The sequence below is a fragment of the Protopterus annectens genome, chromosome 8.part0, assembly GCF_019279795.1.
Source record: "Protopterus annectens isolate FY-2018-M chromosome 8.part0, PAN1.0, whole genome shotgun sequence".
Classification (NCBI taxonomy): domain Eukaryota; kingdom Metazoa; phylum Chordata; order Ceratodontiformes; family Protopteridae; genus Protopterus; species Protopterus annectens.
The window spans coordinates 393,067,558-393,090,887 of NC_056741.1; the positions used below are offsets into that span (position 1 = coordinate 393,067,558).

General features: G+C 36.8%; 1 protein-coding gene across 1 annotated transcript in view; it reads left to right on the forward strand.

The window, feature by feature from the left end:
* SV2A (synaptic vesicle glycoprotein 2A) overlaps positions 1 to 23,330 on the forward strand; it is a 1,331,300-nt gene that overhangs the window by 1,109,880 nt on the left and 198,090 nt on the right. The gene's annotated exons all lie outside the window — the stretch shown is intronic.

The window sequence follows — 23,330 nt, forward strand, 5'->3', positions numbered from 1 at the left end:
TTCTTGAATTTCTCCCCTGTATTATCATAATCTCTTTCTACTTTATATATATATATATATATATATATATATATATATATATATATATATATATATATATATATACATATATATAGTTGATATAGACAGATATCATACCGTATCATATTATACTTTAACCTTCTATGAAAGCTTGTAGCAACTCCTTTCTATGCTCTTACTCAATGTGTGTTTACTGTTCTAGCCACTGATGAGTGTAACCAGATGACTGAACAAAATGTTCCTTCAACTGTATTGTTTATTGTAACACACTGTGCTCCTTATAGTATATTTACTTTTTGCTCCTTTCTTGGCCTTGTTAACGTTTTGACTCTGTACTGTACTTTATTTACATGTGTATTATATTTACTGTATTTGCTATACACATCTTTGTGGAGCTATTCTTCCTGGGCCTCCACTGAAAATGGGATCCATGTCCAGTTGGACTTTCCCAGTAAACAAATGTAAAATAAATATATATATATATATATATATATATATATATATATATATATATATATATATGTCAGAAGCTTGAGTTTTCACAAACTCAAAATTTATATTGTCAAGACAATACGATCGAGTTTCTGAAAATTTGAAGCTCAAAAAGCAACAAAAATCTACACCCCCTGCAAATTATATATACCAACTCTGAGATTGCACTATAGTGGGAAAACGGTAAATTCCCAGATCCTCACTGTTTTGCAATCTCCATTCAAAAGCTTTGAGTTTTTGGAAGCTCAATCACATCATTTCCATAATATGAATTTTGAGTTTCTGAAACCTCTAGCTTCTGAAGTAGATATATATATATATATATATATATATATATATATATATATATATATATATATGTGTAGGTCTACTTCAGATGATCGAAGTTTCAAAACATTGAATATCATATGGGCAAAGACCATCAAACTTTCTGAATGGAGATCACCGTACAGTGCAGAACAGGAAATTTACTGTTTTCCTCGCACTAATGCAATCTCAGAGTTGGTATATTGGGGTGTGAGGGGTGCTAGGGGGTTTGCCCCCCTGCAAAAACATAAAATACTTTTTTTGTTTTTAGTTTTTTTTTTAATTTGATGTTCAAATTTTCAAAACTTCAATCATCTGGTCTTTGACCATATGATGTTTGATGTTTTGAAACTTCAGTCATCTGAAGCAGACCCATAGAGAGAGAGATATATAGATATATAGATTTAGATATATATAATATGTATAGATATAGAGATATAGATATATATATGTGTGTGTGTGTGTGTATATGTATATATATATATATATGTATATATATATATATATATATATATATATATATATATATATATATATATATATATTTGGGTGACTCGTTTGACAACTGTTATACCATCATTGGTCCACCTAGACTAGGTGATGTTTGTTTGTTAAGTGCAGGTCCCTTTTGTATCATACGCTATGGACAACTCAGTGTTTAGAAAAAGGACATCTTACAAGACATCTTACAAATCATCCATTAGCATTGCTATTGGTAGATGCTGATAAGGCCTTTGACTACAATAAACTGAGATTACTTAGCCTGAGTTCTACAGCATATAACTTCCCCTTTTCTTTTACAGAGTCACTTTTGGAATTATATCAAGATTCGATAGAATTTATTTTCTACATAAGATAAAATTAGAAGGAGTCAGAGAATTTATGATGCTTTAGAGGCAATGTTACATTTCTTTGAGAAATGTTCCCTGCTGCCTGCACAGCATTAGGCACTTTTTTGAGCAATAAGCCCTAACCTTCCCTATTGGGTGAGAGCTGACCAAGAGTCATCATCATCCAGGCAGCCATCAGTGGTGGCTCACAGTTCTTCCCTATCTCTAACTGACAGCAGTGAGGTGCAGCAGAATGGACATGCAATGGACTGATAGCAGAAGATGTTTCCCTTTATGTTGCCTTCAAGTACCCTGCTCCACACCCTGCAACACAGTGAGTGACAAGACAGTGGTCAGTCCAGTTTCCACCAGACATATCACATCACCTGTGTGCCTATGAGTGTACACAGCCTCACCTTCCCCAGGAGAGATGAGATGGCCATGCTCATTCACTGCTTCCCCTCCTTGCCTTGCTTCTCCAGTGCAGTGGCCACTAACCAAACTTTGGTCACCTGGATCGCTGTCAGAACCTCATGACTCTGTGCCATGCAGTCAGCAGAAAAAACATTAAGTTTGCTAGGCTATGTTAACACTAAGATGGCAACTGTATATAGTTTGCCAAGGAAGCATTGGGCATTGAACTGACCAAGATACTAGAGCTGCTGGAACCTGAGTGAAGTTTACAAAACCTAGGTCAATTGTGGTGTTTTTTACATTGTGGTAAGAAAAACATGAACTGATTTGGAGACTGTAGCAACAGGGATATGCCTTGGCTGTTGAAGTTTAATGAGTATTTGAAAAGCATAATTGTTTGGAAGTGACATAGCATGTGTTTTATAGATGTAATTTGAAAGTGCAAAAAGAGAGGATAGAAGTTTTGTCTTTCCCAGAGTATTGAAAGTGTACTGGAATGGAAGAATGATGACTTTTGATAGTCAGGAAAAGGTTATTTAACAAATTAAGAAATGCCCTACTTGACCCAAATGTGCATGGAACATAATGGGAAACAGATTTAGGAGGTGTGGATACATAGTGGGGGCTGAGGATGATCCAGAATGATTGGATTCAGCTGTAAAGTTACCACTGGTCATGTGTATAGCCAAGATCCAGATGCATGGTCAGTTTAGAAGGAGCTATGTGAATACAGAAGGAAGTCTAGCACAAGGAAAAGACTCATAAAAGGCTGGCTGACTATGCATTCATTGAAGATTCTTCTATTAAATATGACTAAACGTAAGAACATTACATTATTTAAATTAAATCTAGACATTTGAAGATCCTTGCAGAATTTCAGTGTAACTACTTTTTTTTGTTCTATTAGAAGTTGGGATTACAAGGTAAATGAATTCAAGGAGTCTTATCATTGATTTGAGATGCAGGCTAACAGATATACATGTGGAAAAGTAAACATGCCTTTTTGTCATTTAATAAAGCTTATATGGAACTGAAGCTAACAGATAGTCAACTAAATAAACAATATTTGTGAATTTGATGGTTTGATGGTACCTGTAAAGTTTGAAAAGTATTATTAATACTCTTGAAAGTAGGCAAAGTCAATGTATGTATGAAAAGTTATGCCTGTTTCTTCATAATGAATAGTAAACTGCAATTTACTAACATCATTAAACTGATAATTGTATTTGCTAAGAAAACAATTTGCAAAGTTAACAAGTATCTTTAAGAGGAGGGTGTTTTAGATATGATAATTAATCTGCTGAATATAAAATTGGAATTTAGTAGCTTATGGTGAAACTAACTATTGTATTTGTTTAGAAAGCACTTGGTGAAGTCAATTTGTGTTTTTAAGAATAGTTTTTGTTTTCTCTTGTATGTGGTAAGAAGTCTGTGTGTTCAACATGGGTTAGGATTGAAACTTTTTTTTTTTTTTTTAACAATTAAATAGTTAAATATCTAAGAAAATTTAATCAAAAAAGATTTCTCTGGAAATGGTGAAACTGAAATTTCTTTTTCTTGCATGATGATGATTAGATAAACAAATGTGTCTGCCTAGTGATATCTGCCTATCCGTCTATCCACAACCTCTTTTCCCCTATTTTACACATGAGGTTTTGGTGGCTAACCTGATATATGGTTTTATTAAGTATGCTTGACAGTACCAATGAGATGCATTTAAAGCTGTGAAGCCTTGCTAAATATGTTTGTGAAGATAAAAAAAGGTGGACATAATGATGAATAGCATGGCAAGTTAGAGGATTAAACCCACAGTGGTGCAGCGGTTAACGTTGTCGCCTCACAGCAAGAGGTTCTCCGGTTCGATTCTCGGCTGGGGTGCCTTCTGTGTGGAGTTTGCATGTTCTCCCTGTGTTCGCGTGGGTTTCCTCCGGGTACTCCGGTTTCCTCCCACATTCTAAAGACATGCATCTGGAGCATTTCTCCCCGGGCCTCCGCTGAAAATAGGCTCTGTGGAACCTAGTCGGACTTTCCCGGTCAACAAATGTTAAATAAATAAATAAATAAATAAATAAATATGAAATGTGGAGGATTAGGCTTTTATATAGAAACAGGCATTACAGGATTATGCTTATATAAAACATAGATTTGGAGGGCAAGAGAAATTTTGGTAATGCTGTGGAGGCATGATGAATGATAAAAAGGTGCCTTTAGAATGTGGAGTGAAAATAGTGAAGAATAAATGGTGCGACAATTTGCCATGTTACACTGAACGGATATGAGTATTAAAAGATTAGAAAATATGACATGTAATAGCTGGAATACCAACTATGATTGAAATGCTTTGTTTATCTTATACTGGTATGGTAAAGAAATCTGCGATTTGTTTACTGATGGTACATGCCTCATACTGTGATATCAAGGTGCTGATGGGAGCTGAGGGAAATACAAATGGTCAAGAAGAGGCATGAATAAGCTGGGTGAGGGCATTTAAATTATGTGGAATGAGCATACAAAAATAAGAGGATTGCACAGATAAAGTTCTGGAGGTGACGAGTAATAAAAGTAATTGGCTGCTAGAGTAGTAGTGTGGCATTATACATTCTATTAATGTATTAGATGAATAAAACAAATGATTTAGTAGTATAAAAATAAACCAAAATGTGATATCAAGTGTAAGAGAAACTAAAGGGAGGACAGTTTAAGGAAGATAATAGAATGAGTTAAAGCCTTTATTGTCTCAGAGCAATATTATGAGTAAAACAGTTTGTGTTCACTGATAGAAGAGATTTTGAAAAGAAGGACTGATGTGGTGTGGATGATAAGTAAAAGGGGAAAGAACAAACAGCTTGGTTCTACTATGAAACACTGACTTCCTGAAAATTGACACTTCAACAGAATGAGAAAAAAATACCAAAAACACAAAAAAGTTAAAAACTCAATTTTTTATTATTTTTTTGCGGAGGGGGGACATAATATTCAGCTTTCATTTTATCTATATATATATATATATTATCTATATGAAATGAGAATATGTTGAAGGAAGGTGAAGGGGATAATTGTATTAATTTACTTAGTATTTTGGGACCTAAATGTATTGTGGATAATGGGGTGATGTAAGTCTGGATTAAATATGTGGGAGAATATGGAAAACGATTAATTGGTTGAAGAAAGTTTGATTGTAAATATATACATAATTATTTATTTCATTTGTTTGCTTCTTCTGATAGCAACATAGGGGACTGTAATTTGGTCGCTGATCATAACCTTATTATGTATTTGAGACAAGGATCTCAAGAAATTCACCTTGAGAGTGAAGCTTGAGAGTTGAATCTTGGCTTCCATGTGGAAAGCACTTAATAAAAGGTTATGATCGGTGAGCTGATCATTCTTTGTAGTGCAAGGAATTTATCTGCCCCTTGTACTACAAGTTATAGAAAAAAAAGTATATAAGCACAAAGTGTTTTATTGGTTTTCAAAACCTTTATAAGCTGTTAAAGCACTTGTCCATGTCAGACAGACATCAGGTAGAACCTAAATGCCTAAATATACAGAACTAATGGCTTTGAAAGCTGTTAGACACAATTCCAGTACAATTTCAGTTTATAAGTGTGGCAGAGTGAAGTTCTAACAGCTTTTAAAAGATGTATTACCTTCTGACACTATTATTTGCTAACAGCCACTGCCCACTGTTAGTTCCAAGCATAAGACCTAGTTTTAACAGCACTTAGTGGTGCTTTACAAGCTTCTGTTAACCATCCCCTAAGTGCTGTTAAGATCGGGTCTCGTGGTGGAAACATGCTTCACATATTTATCGCATTCCTAATTTCAGAGAATTATCACTGAGCTCTATGCAGTATTAAAGTGTTATAAAAGACAGTACTAAATCCATTAAGTGCACACACCTTCATGACATTAAAGCACATCAGATGAAGCATTAACTGGCATTGATTCATTGCTACCTATTAGGTTGGCATATGATGCTTCAACACATGCATCTGGCACTGTTCTTTTGCAAGACCGCCATAATGGAATCCCTAACATCTGCATTCAGGTTACTGGCTAAAACTAAATGCAGCCATGCATGCACAGATAGCTGAGGGAGTTCAGCCAGTGTCTTCAAAGAAATAAGTTATACTGCTTTGAAATTACCATTCAGTCTTATATGTTTTCATCCACAAAGAGAAGTAATGCAGCCTTGTTTCCTTTATACTCAGTGTCATACAAGAGTATCATAAAAAATACAAAGAGTAAATGGATTGAAACCGAGTCAGTATACACTATGCATCAGTCATTGTAGTTCTCATGACAAAAATGATATGCAAATTGCAACCAGAAATGATTCAGTATTAGGGAATGTGCAAGATATAATTGCAAAAAGTAGGGCAAGATGAATGCATGATCCATCCTGACTTTATTATCAAGGAACAGCATCTATCAGTATGTTGGACAGCTTTATCATGTGACTCCAGAGTTGTAACTCATAAGAAACTATGTTCCAGAGTATTAAATAGAATGCATTAGGCATTTCCCAGATAATGGAGAATGAGGTTCCTTGTAGACAGTGTCATATGATGCCTAGGCATGGATGTGATGATTGAGGATTTAATTGGAAGTGGTACATAATGCCCTATGGTTAAAAATATATCACTAACATTTATTTTATTTATTTATTTATGTTACATTTGTTTACTGGGAAAGTCCAACTGGACACATGTCCATTTTCAGTCGTGGCTGTGGGAGAAAAGCTCTACGTGTAACAAACAGTAATATAAAATAAGATTTATACAAAATAACATTTATACAATAAAAAATTTAAACTAACTATATAATGAATATATAAACTATGCCATTTACACAGTAAAATATTTACAATAATAGAAGAATTAAATAAAATTAGACAGTCACAGTTTTAGATTGAGGAGCAGAGATCAGTTGGGCTTATGTTAGTAAGGGAAGTAGGGATTATACTTTGGTACACAGTTTAAATGTTTACAACCATTTCCACCAGTTATTATTAAGGACATCCAAGTGTGTTAACAAGCTGACAGAGCCAGTTTTGTATTGTTAGTGAGAGTATAGATGCGGTCATTAATATCCTTAAAGAGAGAGGTGGTTTAGTCTGGGGTATTACAAGGACATATCCACTTGTTATGTAAGTGAGTTTTAACATTGTTTTAAAATGAGAGAGGGCTGGGGTGGAGGATATTTCATATGGTAGTGAATTCCACACTTTGCCTATATAGTTAGAGAATAATGATTCCCCAGCTAAGTTTTTGGCAGTATATTTTAATAAATGGTTTGTTGGTGGAGCATAAAGTTCTGGTACTGGAATGTGGTAGCAGTATATTTTGGAGAGCGGATGTTTTTTCACCTTGGTAGAATATCTTATGGGTCATGATTAAATGGTTATAGAGCATAAGATGTGGGAGTTCTAGCCAACTGAGCTTTATAAGGGAGATACAGTGTTGAGCTTTTGATGGGGAATTGGTGGCGTATCTAGCAATTTTATTGTAACAGGTTTCAAGCTTAACTAGTTCAGATTTTCTTAGGTTAGTGAGTATGAGAGATGCATAATGGCACAGTGTGCAAGCTACAAGAAAAACAATATATTGCCAGGTAAGTCTATAAAACACAAGTGTTTCTGCACCAGGCTATATCTGTTGCCTAATCCAATGTACCAGCTATGGTTAGCTGTAAAGTTAGGCACGAAACTACAGAGGACACTTTTTGTGTTGGTGCAACTTTGTGATTTGTGACCAATAATGGGAGGGGTGGGGATGGGAACCACTTCGGAAGCACAGCTTTTGGCTCTGGTAAAGTACACACTTTTTTTAAAAAAAAAAAACAGGAGAAAATGTATTTTAAAGATAGGTACACATACAAGTTTAATTTAGCCGTTCTTAAGGACTGCTGTATAATTGAATTAGTTTGCAGTTCAATTTCTTTTACCTTACTTGCTTCAGTTTTTGGGACTGGTAGGTACTGCAGCAGATCTGTTTAAGTGTGGGCACCTGAAGTAAAGGAGATAAAGGGAGTGGGGGGAGAGATGAGAGGGATTAGTTAGAGAGGGAAAACTACTGTGGATGCACAAAGGAAAGCGCATACACCAGTACAAATACAAAAAAGGAGACCACTGCTTTGTACTAATGCAGGTACCTATGCATGAAAGTAACACTCTAAAAGCCTGTAAGATGCAGTCACAAAACAAAATAAGGTAGTACAGTGCTAGTTTTCATTTACTACTGAGTCTAAGTATTATACATCACCTTCCATATTAATATGTAGATATTGGATCAACTGTAAATCCTCAACTGCAAAATGTGACTACTACGATTATTAAGTGGACAACACAATAAAGCAAATACATAGCTTTAATTTAAGACTAGTAAGATTATTCACTAGACAGCATTGACCGATATACAAATTGATGATCCAAGATGGCAGCGCTTTGAATGGCAGCAGCTACTCTGGCTTTCAAATGTGCCATTCATGTTTTTCGTATTTATGTAGTTTTTCTCTCGGTATGTAGTCCATTTTTGTGAACCGTTTCTTTAGTCTGGTGTGTGGTGAATGCAGCAGTGGTGCTTTTCTGCTCAGTTTTGTGGATTTACCTTGATTTTGGATCATTGGTTCTTTTGGCGACCGCTGACCTGATCATGTTCATAGGTTCATATGTTCATAGGAGGGTACTAGGCTATTGGCCCTAGGGCCTATATAAGCCTAGCCAAAAATGTACCCTGGCTTTCACCACACAAGAAAATTATTTTCCTGTGCCCCTGTCGAGTAGAGCCACAGAAGTGATCCCCGGGGTGAATTTCCTATCTCCCATCCAATCATCAAGATTTTTCTTAAAGAGTGCTAATGAGGAGCTCTATTTGACATAGATAGATAGTCTGTTCCAGAGTATGGGAAGTCTCTGGGACAGGAATCTATCCCTCCAGCATGTTCTGTTTATTGTGGTGACGAGGTTTAGATCCCTAGAGCGTGTAGCGCAGAGGGATTTGGATTTCTTTAAGTGGAGCATGTCCAACAGCTCTGGGTTTGACATACCTTTGTATGTTAGGCAGAGATCGCCTCTGAGTAGGCGATATGTGACAGAGTAAAGCTGGAGTTTTTTGAGATGGTCTGCGTAGGGCATCTGTTTGAGGCCAGTAATCCTCTTTGTGAGGTATTTCTGTGGCCTTTCCAGTTGTTGTAGATGTCTTGTGAGGTACATACCAAAAGGAGTGTTGTACTCTATAATGGGTCTAATGAGTGATGAGTACAGGGGAACAATGACCTCATTTTTTCTGGATGAGAAGCCTTTTGTGATGAGGTGAGCCAGGTAGAAGGATTTTCTGACCACTGTGGCGATGTGATTATCAAAGGAGAGACTACTGTCCACCTGTCTCCCAAGGTCTCTTATCACATTTTTGGTGTTAAGTAGTCTACCAGCTATGTGGTATTTCATGGGTACAGAGTTTTTACCAAAGGGAATGACAATACACTTTTTGGCATTGAGCTTCAGGCCATGGCTTTGACACCAGGCATCTGTCTTAGTGAGGCACTTTTGTAGTATGTCCACATCATTAGGAGTTTCGATTATGGCTCCTGGTTTGCAGTCATCTGCAAACTTTGTTAGCCAAAGACCTTCTGTGTTAGCCTGTTCAGAGAAGTAGATACTAAACAGGAGAGGACCCAGGACTGAACCCTGTGGTACTCCACTTGTCACTGGTCTGAAGTCGGATTTGGAGTCCGCTACTTTCACAGTGTGGGTTCTGTCCATGAGCCAGTTGGCAATCCATCTTGTGACATAAGGATTTATACCTAGTTTAGTGAGCTTATCTATAATTCCAGAGTGGGGGATGGTGTTGAAAGCCTTGGCGAGATCTAGAAAAGCTGTGTGAACCACCTTACCCTCATCTATGGCTTTGGTGACTGCTTCAAAGACTTCAATCAGGTTCATGATCTGCCTTTTACAAATCTGAACTGGGTAGGGTCCAGAGTTTGGAGATTACTAATGTCTTTGTTTATGAGTTCCATGATGATACGTTCCATGGTCTTGCAGACCAGGCTCATCAGGCTAATGGGGTGGTAGTTCCCGGGGTCCGTCGTGGCTCCCCCTTTGTGGAGTGGGATAACCATCACAGTGCGCCATTCAGTGGGCACAAAGCCTGAGGTGAGGCTATGACTGAACATGGTACTTAGGTAGGGTGCCAGTTCATTCTGTAGTTCATGTAGAACGCAGCCTGGGATATTGTCAGGTCCTATGGATGCTGTGTTCTTGGCTTTGGAGAGTGCGTTTTTTACCTGTGCAGCCGTGATTACAGGAACTTTGCATTCTTCCGGTATAGAGATGGGCCCTCTAGGGGGTGAGAGGGGGGTAAAGTTAGCACTGAACCTATCTGCCAGGATGCTGGCAATATCAGTTGGTTCTGTATATTTAGTGCCATTGTGCTGTAACTAAGAGCAGACCTGATTGTTGCCATTGAGATTCTTGACATAGCTATAGAATGCTTTGTGGTTGTCTTTAGAGTCAGTGGCAATTTTGTTTTCGTAATTAGCTTTGGAGGATTTTATGAGGGATCTCAGCTTCTTACTGAGGTTGACCAGGGCGTTCCTCCAGTCATGGAATTTTACTCTTTTTTGCAACAGTTTCTTTCTTCTGTTGTAGAGTTTGTTTATGGCAGAGGACCACCAGATTGGCTTCCTTTTTTGGAGGATAGCATCTTGGTTCTATTAGGGATAGCATGATCCATGCACTTGTGTAAGTGCTTATAAAGTGCATTTGTGTAGGATTCAGCAGTCATACCTCTATTGTCTGCCTGCATGGGTGTCATGAAGTTTGCCACTTCTGTCTTAAGAAGTGTGAAGTTGGCTTTGGAGAAGTTTTTTATGGTGGTTTCCCTAATTGGGGGTGGGGGCAGGATGTGGATGTCTAGGGTGATTAGCTTGTGGTCGGATCTGACCAACGAGGAATTGACCTCTGGTTGCCCATGTTGGTAATGACCAGGTCTAGGATATTCCTGCCCCTGGTGGGGGTGTGAATAAGTTGATCCAAGGCGTTGGAATTTATGAATTCCAGAAAATGTTGAGCAAAAGAGTTGGTACATGAGTAGTTTTCCCAGTTAATGGTGGGGTAGTTGAAATTGCCCATTATTAGGGTGTTACGTTGTACCCTAATACTTTCCAGTGTATCAAGAAATGAGGAGTGGAAATTCTGGGGCATGGTGGGGGTTCTGTACCAAGCTACAATTTGGATTGCAGTCTTGCCCAGAGTTAGTTGCACTTGGATAATCTCGGATGCATTATGCTGTTCAACTAGCTTGGAGGTGTGGAATTCCTTAATGAATATGGACATGCCTCCACCTTTAGTGCTTCATTCTGGGTTAGGTGGCCGAAAAGTGTGGCATGAATTATAGCCTGGTAATGCAGGGGTGCTCACTGGAGCTTTGAACCAGGTCTCTGTCACTGCACATATGTCGATGTTCTCCATTTTAAGAAGTGCCTCGAGTGAGTGCATTTTGAGGTTTAGACTTCTAGCATTGAGTAGCATTACCCTCAGATTTTGCATGCTTGTACCTGTTACAGTGGTGAATTTGTCATTTGAACCTTGCCTAAAAAAGGCACTATAGGGGTGGCAAGAGCCTTAGTCAGTATCCGGAATCCCAAGGGTGACAGGTGCAAGCCATCTCTGGCAAAGCATCGTGGTCTGTCGATCATGTCGTCCCAGGCAGACAAATACTGGATCCCCGTAGAATGACACCAGAAGCTTAGCCAATTGTTGAAGTCAATCATTTTGTCCTTGTACTGTGGCATCATTCTGGGTGATGGCAGGATGCTACTCAGGGCCAGGGTCATACTTGCCTGGGCTACAAGATCGGAGAGCTCCTCCATGTCTCTTTTCATGTAGTCCAGGGAGGTACATCTCAGGTCATTCACACCAACATGGACAATGACAGTGTCATATTTGTACTTGTTGTGGAGTGACCTGAGGGCGTGCTTTATGTGGCAGATCCTGGCACCTGACAGGCAGCTGACAGTAACTTTCTCCTTGTTTAGCCTGGTGAGTGGAACATCAGTGTGCCTGACTATAGAGTCACCTATGACTAAAGTGTTGGGTACGTTGTTATGCCTTATGGGCTGTGGTTGAGTGGCACACTGAGTTTATGGGCTATGTGTCATTTGGGTTGTGTTGGGGGTTGGAGTTCTTGCATTTCTGCTTTGGAGGTCCCTGATGCTTGGGCAGGTTTTTATTAAGAGCCTCCGTGAATGTAGGTGTATGTTTTCTGTTTCTATGTGTGTGTTTTGGTGGTGTAGGTTTTGAGGGACTATGTGATGAGTGTGGTGTGGTACAAATGTTTACCTTCTCCTCTTGACTGTCTAGTCCAGTCTTGGGTGAAGAGAGCTTTGCTTCCAGTTTGGTAATATAAGTGCATCTCTCACAAGTTGTAGTGTTGGGTGGTAGGAGGAGAGGGTTGTCTGTGTACATGAGGCAATTGCTGCATTGCCCCAAGATGCCCAGATTCATCAGGTAGAGAGGAGAAATCACTGGGAGCTGACCCTTAGACATGCCTGGATAGGTGCTTATTTATTAAGTACTTCGTCTTAATAATTATTTATTAAGTACTAAGTATTTAATCTTGGGCTTTCAAGGATGGCAGTTGTGGCGAGTGCAGGAATTGGAGCCAGCTTGTGGATTTTGGACTCTGGTTGGTTCTGGGGTCAAGGACTGGGCCAGACTTGGAATGTTGCTGGTGTTGGTGGATGGAGCTGGCGATCTCGATGAGGATGGTGTGGAAGGAGTGGACTGTTGTGACCACTGTAAATCGTTCAGGCCTCAGGAAGTAGTGTGCCAGTGGAGAGGGCTTGAGTGATTGGAGATGAATGGATAGGGACTTTAAAACATTTCTTGGGGTTGAGATGAAGTTGGCAGCAATATGGATGGTGTAGATGGTAGGATGGCTATGGTTACTGAAATTGCCACTGGGAAGGCCAAAGCACGTTTATTGCAGCTTGATCGCTTGGACACTGTTGTTACTGTTGCTGTGGTTGCTATTGTTGTTGTTGCTGTGGTTGCTATTGCTGTTATGTGCTTGTTTTTAAATTGTACGTTTTTTTTTTTGTTTTGTTTGTCTTGCACATGAGCTTTTGAGAAACATAATTTTGTTCGGCTGTGCACTTGCTGTATAGTCTGAATGACAAAAAAGTTCTACTTGACTTGAAAATTGGTTTCTAGCAGCATAGATGCAAGAAAAAGTTCAACTGTCTATATAGCCCATACAAAAATAGAATTAATGCTTTGTACAGAACACTGTGAAATCAAATACTACTTCGTATTTGCAGCTATAGGTAAACTATATAAGTATAGTGCTTTATTTGATGAGCCTATCGGTGGAAAAACACTCTACAGTACTGTAGCAAGAGTTACGATATGCATTCAAGTTCAGCTGTGCTGCTCATAAACCAATTTAACTGAAAAGCCTGTCATTTTACATTAAAATGTGTACTTCCTCTAATCCTGTTCAGTAGGCAGAGTGAAACTGAATGAGAGGCTCAAAACATACCTTTATGCTTTGTAATGTGCATTAGTGAATAAGCAAGGAATAAAAAGAAAAAACTGTAACATCACATTTATATCCTAGAGAATTGCCTTTTGTGTCTTTGGAAAACATTATATCAACAGAGTGGGTTTCAAGTGGGAGGGGTTAATCTAACTATGTCCTTACTGTACAAAAAACACTGACCCTCATATATTTTTATTTATATTTATTTATCTATTTCTTCATGTATTGTCCAAGAAATTCAAACTACAGTAAAACCCTTTTTCAACAGTGGCCTCGGTAGAAAAGCTGCTTAGATACAAATATTTTTTTGCAAATGGTATAAAACCTTAGAATTAACATTTACTAGTAAAAACAGAACAAACATACAGATAGCAATAACGTATCTCAGAAGAGAAACAGAGAAAAACAAAAATGGAGAAAAATAACTACAATTTACAATAAACGTGAGAATGTTTTATGATTGGTAGTGAAACTTTGCGTGAGGTTAAAGCAAAATTGTACTAATAGAATGTCAGTAATATCATGAAACAGCAGGGAAAGTAAGTGGTGCATTATTTCAGCTTTGATTAAGGCAAAGAGTAAAGCTATAAACTGAAAACTATAATATTATCAGTAATGAGTTATGGAGAAGTAAGATTTGATGATGAAAGTAAAGATGTAGGTAATAAAAAGTGCAAAATAAAGGAAAAAGGCATTTTATTGGTTGGAAAAGATATAAAGAAAGGAAAAATAAAGGAAGAGGGTACAGTTACTAAGTTTGATTGCCTTAGTTTAAAGTGATAGAGAAAAGATATATAAACAGATTTCAAAGCTTATGATTTTGTTAGCGGTCATGCAGAGTTATAAGGTTAAAAAGTAGTAACTTGAACCAGCAGTAGATAGAGGAAGAGTATAGCCACGAAGCTAATGGTATTGTTTGAGTCTGACTTTAAAGCATTTCAGTTTGCCTGTCTTAGTTCAGTTGGATTGGTATTCCTTTGTTTAGTGACATGAGTAGAATGAGTGACTTGAGTTTATTCATGTAGTGGTAATTAGGGAAATGTATTTCCTTAGCAGAATTCCTGTCTTGGAGAGTAATGCTAAAGAATATTGTTTAGAGATGGATAGTGTTCAGGTTTATAATAATACTCTATTTAACTTGTGTATACCTGTTTATTATGTTCTTTATGTAATGTTGATTTTTTTCTGGACCTATTCTCCCTCATCCTCCACTGAAAAGGGGTAGCTTTTTGTTCATTTGGACTACCCTGGTAAACAAATGGAATAACTAAATAAATAAAAAAAAATAAACGTGCTGTAAGTAATTGTAGATTAGATAATGTGGTAGCTCAAACCAGTGTAAATTGTTAAGGGCCACATGATGTTGGGTTTTCTTGGAAAGGTTTGCTGCAAATTTAGCTGTCTTGCTGTAGCATGTCTCGAGTTTCTTCTTATATGTGGAGTACAGATTAATAAGAATTGGACAGGCATAAAGAAGAGAAGGAAGAAGGTCTGGTGATGATGATGTGGTTTTCCTACCTGTTTTGGAGAGATATGGTCTATAGCATAATGTCACGCTCTGAGTTTTTGGTGTGTTTCAATAGTTTGAAGAATGTGCTGCTCGAATTTTAGATTTTCATCCATTGTGAATCCAAGCAGTTTAGTGTATTATACTATTTCTGTTGTAGCATCGTCTTTTGATGTTACGCTAAAAGTATGCTTTTGGTCAAGATGTTGTTTTGGAAGAAACAACATTAGCTTGTTTTTTCTTTGGATTTAAGATGAACTTAGAGATGTGTAACCATAACTCAATAGCAGTGAAAGACCCTTGAGTGATCTGTTGAAGGTTTTGAAGTGTTGACGCTGAGAAGATGAGGGTTGAGTCATCTGCATATTGCACTATACTGGCATGCTTGGAAGTGGTGTATAGGCTATTTCTAAATTCTTAAATAGATGTTATCCTACAATAGATCCCTGAGGGACCCTAGTACAGACTCAGACGAAGGCTGTGCATATGTGTTGCCATTTTATTCCCTGCTGTATATTGGACAGGTAGCTTTGAAACCGTGAGAGGGATATGCGGTTAAGACCTACGGAAAAACGTTTGAATAACCGTTTCTGGTGAGAAACTGTATCAAAAGCTTTAGCTTGATCAAGGAAGAGAGAAGAGACTAGGTTGCCTATCTTTCTGTGATAATTGATGGTGTTAATGAAGCTAAGGAGGGTGGTGCTCGTGCTGTCATAAAGGCAGAAACCATGTTGTGTTTCAGACAGTAGATTATTATTGGCTAAGTTAGGAGCTGGGTGTGGATACATTTTTTTCATGAGCCACTGATGGTGGAGAAGGAATAGCTATAGGCATATAATTAGAGACATTTCTAGAGTTACCACCTTTATGAAGGGAAATGATGAAAGTTTTTTTCCTAGAGAGTGGGGATATTATTTTCTCTCATAGATTAGCGTATCAACATAGAAATAGAGTAAGCCAGTACATTTGCTGCCATTTTGATATAGCATTCAGGAACATTATCAATGGCTAAGGTGGTAGAGTTCAGATTGTGTGGGTATTTACTAATAGTCAATCTTGGGACAGGTTGAAAAGTGAACAGATGTAGCTATTTTTCACTATTGGTAGGTAGACTGAGGGGCTGAATAATTTTCTTTGACTAGGCTGAGTACTGTTTTAATAAAATGTCTATTAAACTAAGTAGCCACGTTATCTATACTGTTGTTGTTTTTTTTTTGTAGAGGTGTGCTAGTATTGCCAGGTCAGAGTAGATTATCTATTGAGGTCCAAAAAGCTTAAGGATTGTTGTGATATTTATTATACAGATTTGCATAGAAGGACTGTTTGTCTGATTTAATTTGTTGCTTGGCTCAGCTTTTAAGCTATCTAAAAGCTTTTAACTTGTTTTGTATTTTATTTCTACTCCATTCTTTCCAGGCGTGGTCTCTCTGAGACATCATCTGTTTGGATTGTTCAGTTAATCATGCACCATGATTTGATTTAATTCTGTTTGTTCTTATGGTGTCAAGATCATTTAGTATATTAAGAAAAGTTTATTAAAGTTTGACCCTGCATTATCTTGAGGAGTAATATGTATATTCCGGTGATGTATGAAATGTTTGAGATAAACAAGCTGTAATTAAATGTGGCTAGGTTGAATACTTGATTGCATAGGATTCTTTTATTTATATTGCTATGTAGTTATGCTATGAATGTTGAAGGTGATTATGCTGTGGAGGCAACCAGAAGTGGTTATTTTGTTTGGTCTAGAGCGGAGTATCCAGTCTACTGTGGATTGCCTGTTACTCCTTTTTTGAGTCTTGTGGGGAAGGTGAAAAGCTAGATAAGCTCTGTCCGTGGTGCTTGCGATATGTCCATAGTGCTGTAGCGTATAATAGGTAGGGGTTCTAATCCCGCAACAGGCAACTCTGTGTGTGTGTGTGTGTGTGTGTGTGTGTGTGTGTGTGTGTGTGTGTGTGTGTGTGTGTGTGTGTGTGTGTGTGTGTGTGTGTGTGTGTAGAAATATACACTCTTGCAACAGTGTGTCTGTCTCACCTATTTCTGTGTAATGGTTATACATTTATAGCTCAGAGCTCAGGTGGTGTATCAGTACGTTGCTGTTATTGTAGTGCACAGGGACCTGGGTTCAAGACTTGGATATAGCTATAGAGTTAGTGCAGGAGTCTGAGTTTGTAACTTGCAAGTCAATGTTCAGGTCTGCCAGAATAATATTGTATTTTATATATATATATATATATATATATATATATATATATATATATATATATATATATATATATATATATATATACTTTTGGAGCCCATTTGCTGAGAACTTAGTATGATGATTATATATTCTAGATTTCTTTGTGTCTGTACTGCCACAGACTGGGAAGACAGTCAAAGACAGTCATATGATCAGCTTCATTTACTCTGGTACTTAAATATCACAGGGAGTTAAACTCTGAATAAATCATGACTGTGCTGGAAGGCCAGTGTTACAGGGATGTCACTTAATCTGAGCATACCTATGGAGGCTTTCAAACATTTAAAGATACTGAATGTAATTATTGCCCTGATTTATATATCAGATTCCATTATATAGACAGTTGTACTCTTAGGTACCTGTTTGAGAGTGAGTCAATATTTATTAATGGTTTTATTATGTGAAAATATTGAGGGAACTAAAATTAAGCAGTTCAGGCAAGATGCCAAAGTTAGTTTTGCTTTATTGTGACATTAAGGACATTCCACACCTGTTCACATGGTATCGCTGTGTAATATAAGAGATTGCTAGCCTTTGCTTGTTGCAGGAGAGTACAGTGCTGTGAGTATGTATAAGGGGCCTGTATATTGCATATTATAGCAAACAAATATATTTTGAATACTGACTGTAACTCCCTTGTCTGGGCAAATGTCCCTCCAGTGGGCAGCTTACAGAAGTATATGGCTAAGACAAAGACTGGGATTCACAGAGATGTAGTACATGATACATTGCCAGTTAGCATGTGTATTAACAAAGTGCAGGGTTTGGGTGATCCTCAGATACTGTTAATACAGGTCTGGTTAGCCGCCAGCAACCTCAGACAATGAACTCCTGAAATGTTAGATTGATGTGTGTGAATCCTAACAAAGTTTACATTTTGACCCATTTCTGTATTTGGGGTATGGGTTTATGACCAGTCAGACCAACCCAGCAAACAAATACAAATAAAAAATACAAGACATCATGTTTGCTGTGGCTGGTCTGTAAGTCTTTATAGGATTCCGTATCCTTCTATTGCCTATAACCATGTATTTGACCACCACTGCAATACAAGAGTAAAATGAAAGGCCACCTCACAATAACATGGCTGGTTGATGCAGTACTTCTATTACCTTATAAACTGTCAGTGTTCTCCATTAAGGCTTCCAGCTACATGATACTGTTGGCGTGCCCTGACTTCCTGCATGTACTTATGAAGACGTTATTAAATGCTTCTGCTTTAAATGATCAGATTAAAAAAGTCAAAGTTAAAGTCAAAATAAAAGACTGATTTTTTTTATTTATAAAATATACTTATCGGGGGGGGGGTGGCAATTCCCATTTGAGAGGATGTGTCCTCCCTTTCTACACTGACATTCTGATTCTAACATCATACAGTCTTGCAGATATACTTTGCTTTGAATAGAATCTAGCATTTCTTCATGCAGTAGGGTTGTGTGACCTCAAAGTTAGACTATTTAAGTAGGGGGCATATCTGATCAGTCTCACCTGTATGTAAGGAGTGCAGGGGGTGCTTTCCTTCTTGCAAAAAGTATTTAAAATATACTATTTTGTGTTGATTTATGACATTTTGCACTCATTTATATTCTGGCAGTTAACACAGAGGTTTTAGGCCCAGTACTGTAGGGGATGATTCCTTCAGACTGCATTTGTCTCTTGTGTGACTCTTAACCAGACATTGCTTCTGGACTGTGGCTGATTTGGGTCCATGAGGATCTGTTCACTACCCCAGTTAACAAACAAATTATTATTATATATTGCAATGAATGTCACTGGAGTTTCTGTGAAATTTTAATTTGTTTTCATTTTTTTTATTAATTTAACATATATACAATATACACAAAGAAAGGAGGAAGACATTCAATATTACATATAATGTCATATTAAACCATCACAGCAATCTAACGCTATTAACAAATCAATGTTTTGGTATTTCAATAACAGCATTTCAAGATAATCCAGCAACTAGTTGTCTTAATAGTATTTACAGTCCTTATTCTAATTACTTTTTGAAATTTTAATTTGGCTTTTTACATTTGCTATTTTCTAACTGGACTTTTTATGTTGGATCATTTGAAATAGATGTTACTGAAGGCATAAATTAGCACTTGTCTGTGCTGTTGCTTACTTTCTTCTGCATAATCTCCTCTTATCTCTTCCCTCTCTTTATTCTGAGCTAATAAGTTATTTGAGATACAGCTAGTATAAAATAAAAAAAAAATCATTGTATATACATTCTGCAACATAAAGGGTCAAACTCATATGCAGCTGCATAAAAACATGCATAGTGATATCTACACACTCACATAGACATGCATGCATTTATACATATACCTAAGTATATCCAAATATGCTAAGACTGATACATTCATTGTGTGTGTGCGTGTGTGTGTGTGTGTGTGTGTGTGTGTGTGTGTGTGTGTGTGTGTGTGTGTGTGTGTCTGTGTATATGTATATGTATATATATATATATATATATATATATATATATATATATATATATATATATATATATATATATATATATATATATATATATATGTATATATATATATATATATATATATATATATATATATATATATATATATACACATACATATATATGATTCTACTTCACTTCACCGAAATCCCATTTCACTGACATTCATTTCACTGAGACCAAATCACCGACTAACCTACTACCAAAACTTAGCGGTTAATTTATCCAACTATACGTTAACCAATACTGAATTATCTTTATTAAATCGTGGTTTGTCTTTTATACCTTCCGAATCTGCTGACATTACTGATGTTTTACTGGATATTAAGAACTTTACTAGAAGTGTAAGTCTAAAAATGCAGTATGGTAATAATGGTGTTACAACAGGGAATGTGTTTAGAAGGCCCTCTACTTATATACCTTTAACTCATCCTCTTCTTGAGGCGTTTGATAGGGCATGTGAACGTGACATTTTTGAACTGTATCAATCCAATACTAGATCTGAGTTTTATAATCTGTCGTTTGATGAATTTGCATCTATTAAGAAGTTACAGGACAATGATAGTATTGTGATTAGACAGGCAGATAAGGGAGGTGCAATTGTAGTTTTAGACCTCGAGATATATTCTAACACTATGCAGAACATGCTAGATGATGCTGATACATACTCTGTGCTTAATAATATACTATTAGATAGATTGAGCAAGAATGTACATACAGAACTGTATGATTTACTTCTGTGTGGTGTTATAGATGGTGAACTCTATAAATATCTTCTGGTTGAGTCACCTCTGATTCCTACATTTAGGGGACTCCCGAAAATTCATAAGACATTGATTTGTCCACCTATTGTATCAGGTGGTGGGTGGCTCATGGAGCCGGCTTCTATTTTCATTGAGAAACATCTCAGACCAGTAGTCTGATACGATAACCATACTCAAGGACACACACCAGTTTTTAGAGAGCTATGGTGCATATCTTTCTACACATGATATAACTAATGATGAGTTGCTGGTGACCATAGATGTTGTGTCCTTGTTTACTACGATTCCTAATGACATAGGAATGGAGTATTTAAGGTTATACCTTATTGAGAGAGGAATTTCAAGGGATTTGGTTATCAGAATTCTTATGCTACTTGATTTTGTACTTAATAACAATGTATTCATGTACAATAACACATATTATCTACAAAGAAAAGGGGTTGCAATGGGCACCCCTTGTGCCAATTCATATGCCAACCTCATGTTGGCATATTGGGAGAACACCTATGTCATATCCAATACAAATTATGGTAAGAACATAAAGTTCTACAAGCGTTTTGTAGACGATGTGTTTTTTGTATGGGATGGGACTATGAGTGAATTAACTGAAGTTATTGAATATATAAATGGTACAACAAGTTTTTTGAGTTTTGAACATAAAAGTTCAGATAATATGATTGAATTTTTAGATGTACAAATATCAAAGAGAGATGGAGTGACACATTCAGAAATATATAGGAAATCTTGCTGGAGAAATAGTATTTTACATCATAATAGTATGCACCCACAACATATTTATGGCAACATAGTGGAGAGCCAGACCCTGCGAATTTCTCGCCTTACCACAGAAGATGAGACTTTTAATTGCAAACAAGGGATGTTAGCTGGCAATCTCCTAGCAAGAGGCTATAATAATAAAGAAGTAGAAAATATTTATTGTAATACCCACTCCATGAGGAGAGGAAAGGGCAAGACATACTTACACAGACATCAACGTTGTGAAATTACTGAGGTTAATAGAGGATATCAAACTGCTGTCAATAGGATAACTATTCCTTACTCCAACAAAAGTATGAAAATTAAGAATATAATATATAAGAATTGGAGTATCCTTACCACTGACGACAGCATTTCTGAAATAGTGGGTAATAAACCTAGTTTTAGTTTCAGGAATATGAAATCCCTGAAAAGGCTCCTCTGCTATGAGATAAATGACAAGAGTGATACCCTATCCAATAGGAGGGGTACACTTCCTCGTAGAGGCTGCCATCAATGTATTTATATGTCAGGAAATAGTGTCTTTATTCATCCAGACACAGGAAATTCTTTCAGTTTTGACTTTTATGCTGATTGTAAGTCAAGAGACTTAGTATACCTGGCTGTTTGCCAGGTATGCTCTTGTTTCTATGTAGGTAAGATGAACAGAAGCCTCAGGGAACGTGTAAGGGAACATGTATACGCCATCAACAAGGAGGATGATCACAATGCCTTAGCTAGACACATATTAAGTGTAGGAACATCACACTCCTTTAAGTTTAATGTACTGCAGTTATTTAAAAGAACGAAAAGATTAGGGAATGTAAAATAATCACACAGAAGAATATGAAAATAGATGGATTATTAGATTACAGGCATATAAAGGACAAGGACTCAATGAGAAGGTTAGTTTAAAACCTTTTCTAGCAGCACGTCCCTATAAGCATTGATTTTTAGTGTATGTATATATATATATATATATATATATATATATATATATATATATATATATATATATTTTTTTTTTTTTATTGAAGGGCTATATTTGTTTTTACAGTCAAAGAAAGTATACTATATTTATCATGAGATGAAATAGAGCTGTATATAATAGTATACATGTTTTATGATGTATACCTTTATTTTTTAAGTGATGCAAACATGTGATGATATCATAGTGATGTTGACTGGCTGTTTTTTATTGGTGAATGTATTTAAAGATTATTTTTTTGAATGTAACTGTTTTGAAGTCTGATGAAGCGTTGAGAGAACGCGAAAGCGCTTACTTGTACTGCAGTAATAAAGGAGTTTTTTATCAGCCGTGGTGAGCCCTATCGGTTTTTGACTTTTCAAATCACCGAAAGTTCACAACACTTACAACTCATTTCACTGAATTTCATTTCACTGAATTGTAAGGTATAGACTTGATGTGGTAGTGTGTAGAGTACTGTGAGCAAGTAAAAGGTATATGCCCTGTTCCCCACTGTAGTGCAATCTAGAGTTAGTATATATAGTTAGGGGGTGCGTGGGGGGCACAGCCCATCATGTTGGGGGGCATAGACCCACACTTAGTTTGGTTTTATATTGTCTGGTTTTTGTTAAGAGGATATACAAGTAGTTTTTAAGTTGTAGAAAGAGGTAGCCATTAGTTTTGTGAGTTTGTTTGATATGGTTTCCCACTTAATCTTGTAAAATTTAACATTTTAAGCTGTTGGTGAAATGAAATTCAGTGAAATGAGTTGTCAGTGTTTGTAAGTTTAGGTGATTTGGTCTCAGTTTAATAAATGTCAGTGAAATGGGATTTTGGTGACGTGAAGTAGACCTACATATATATATATATATATATATATATATATATATATATATATATATATATATATATATATGGGTTCACTTCAGAAGCTCGAAATACTGAAATCTCGAATTTCAGTATCTCGAGCCAAGAAGTGGAATCCACAAAACAACGAAAA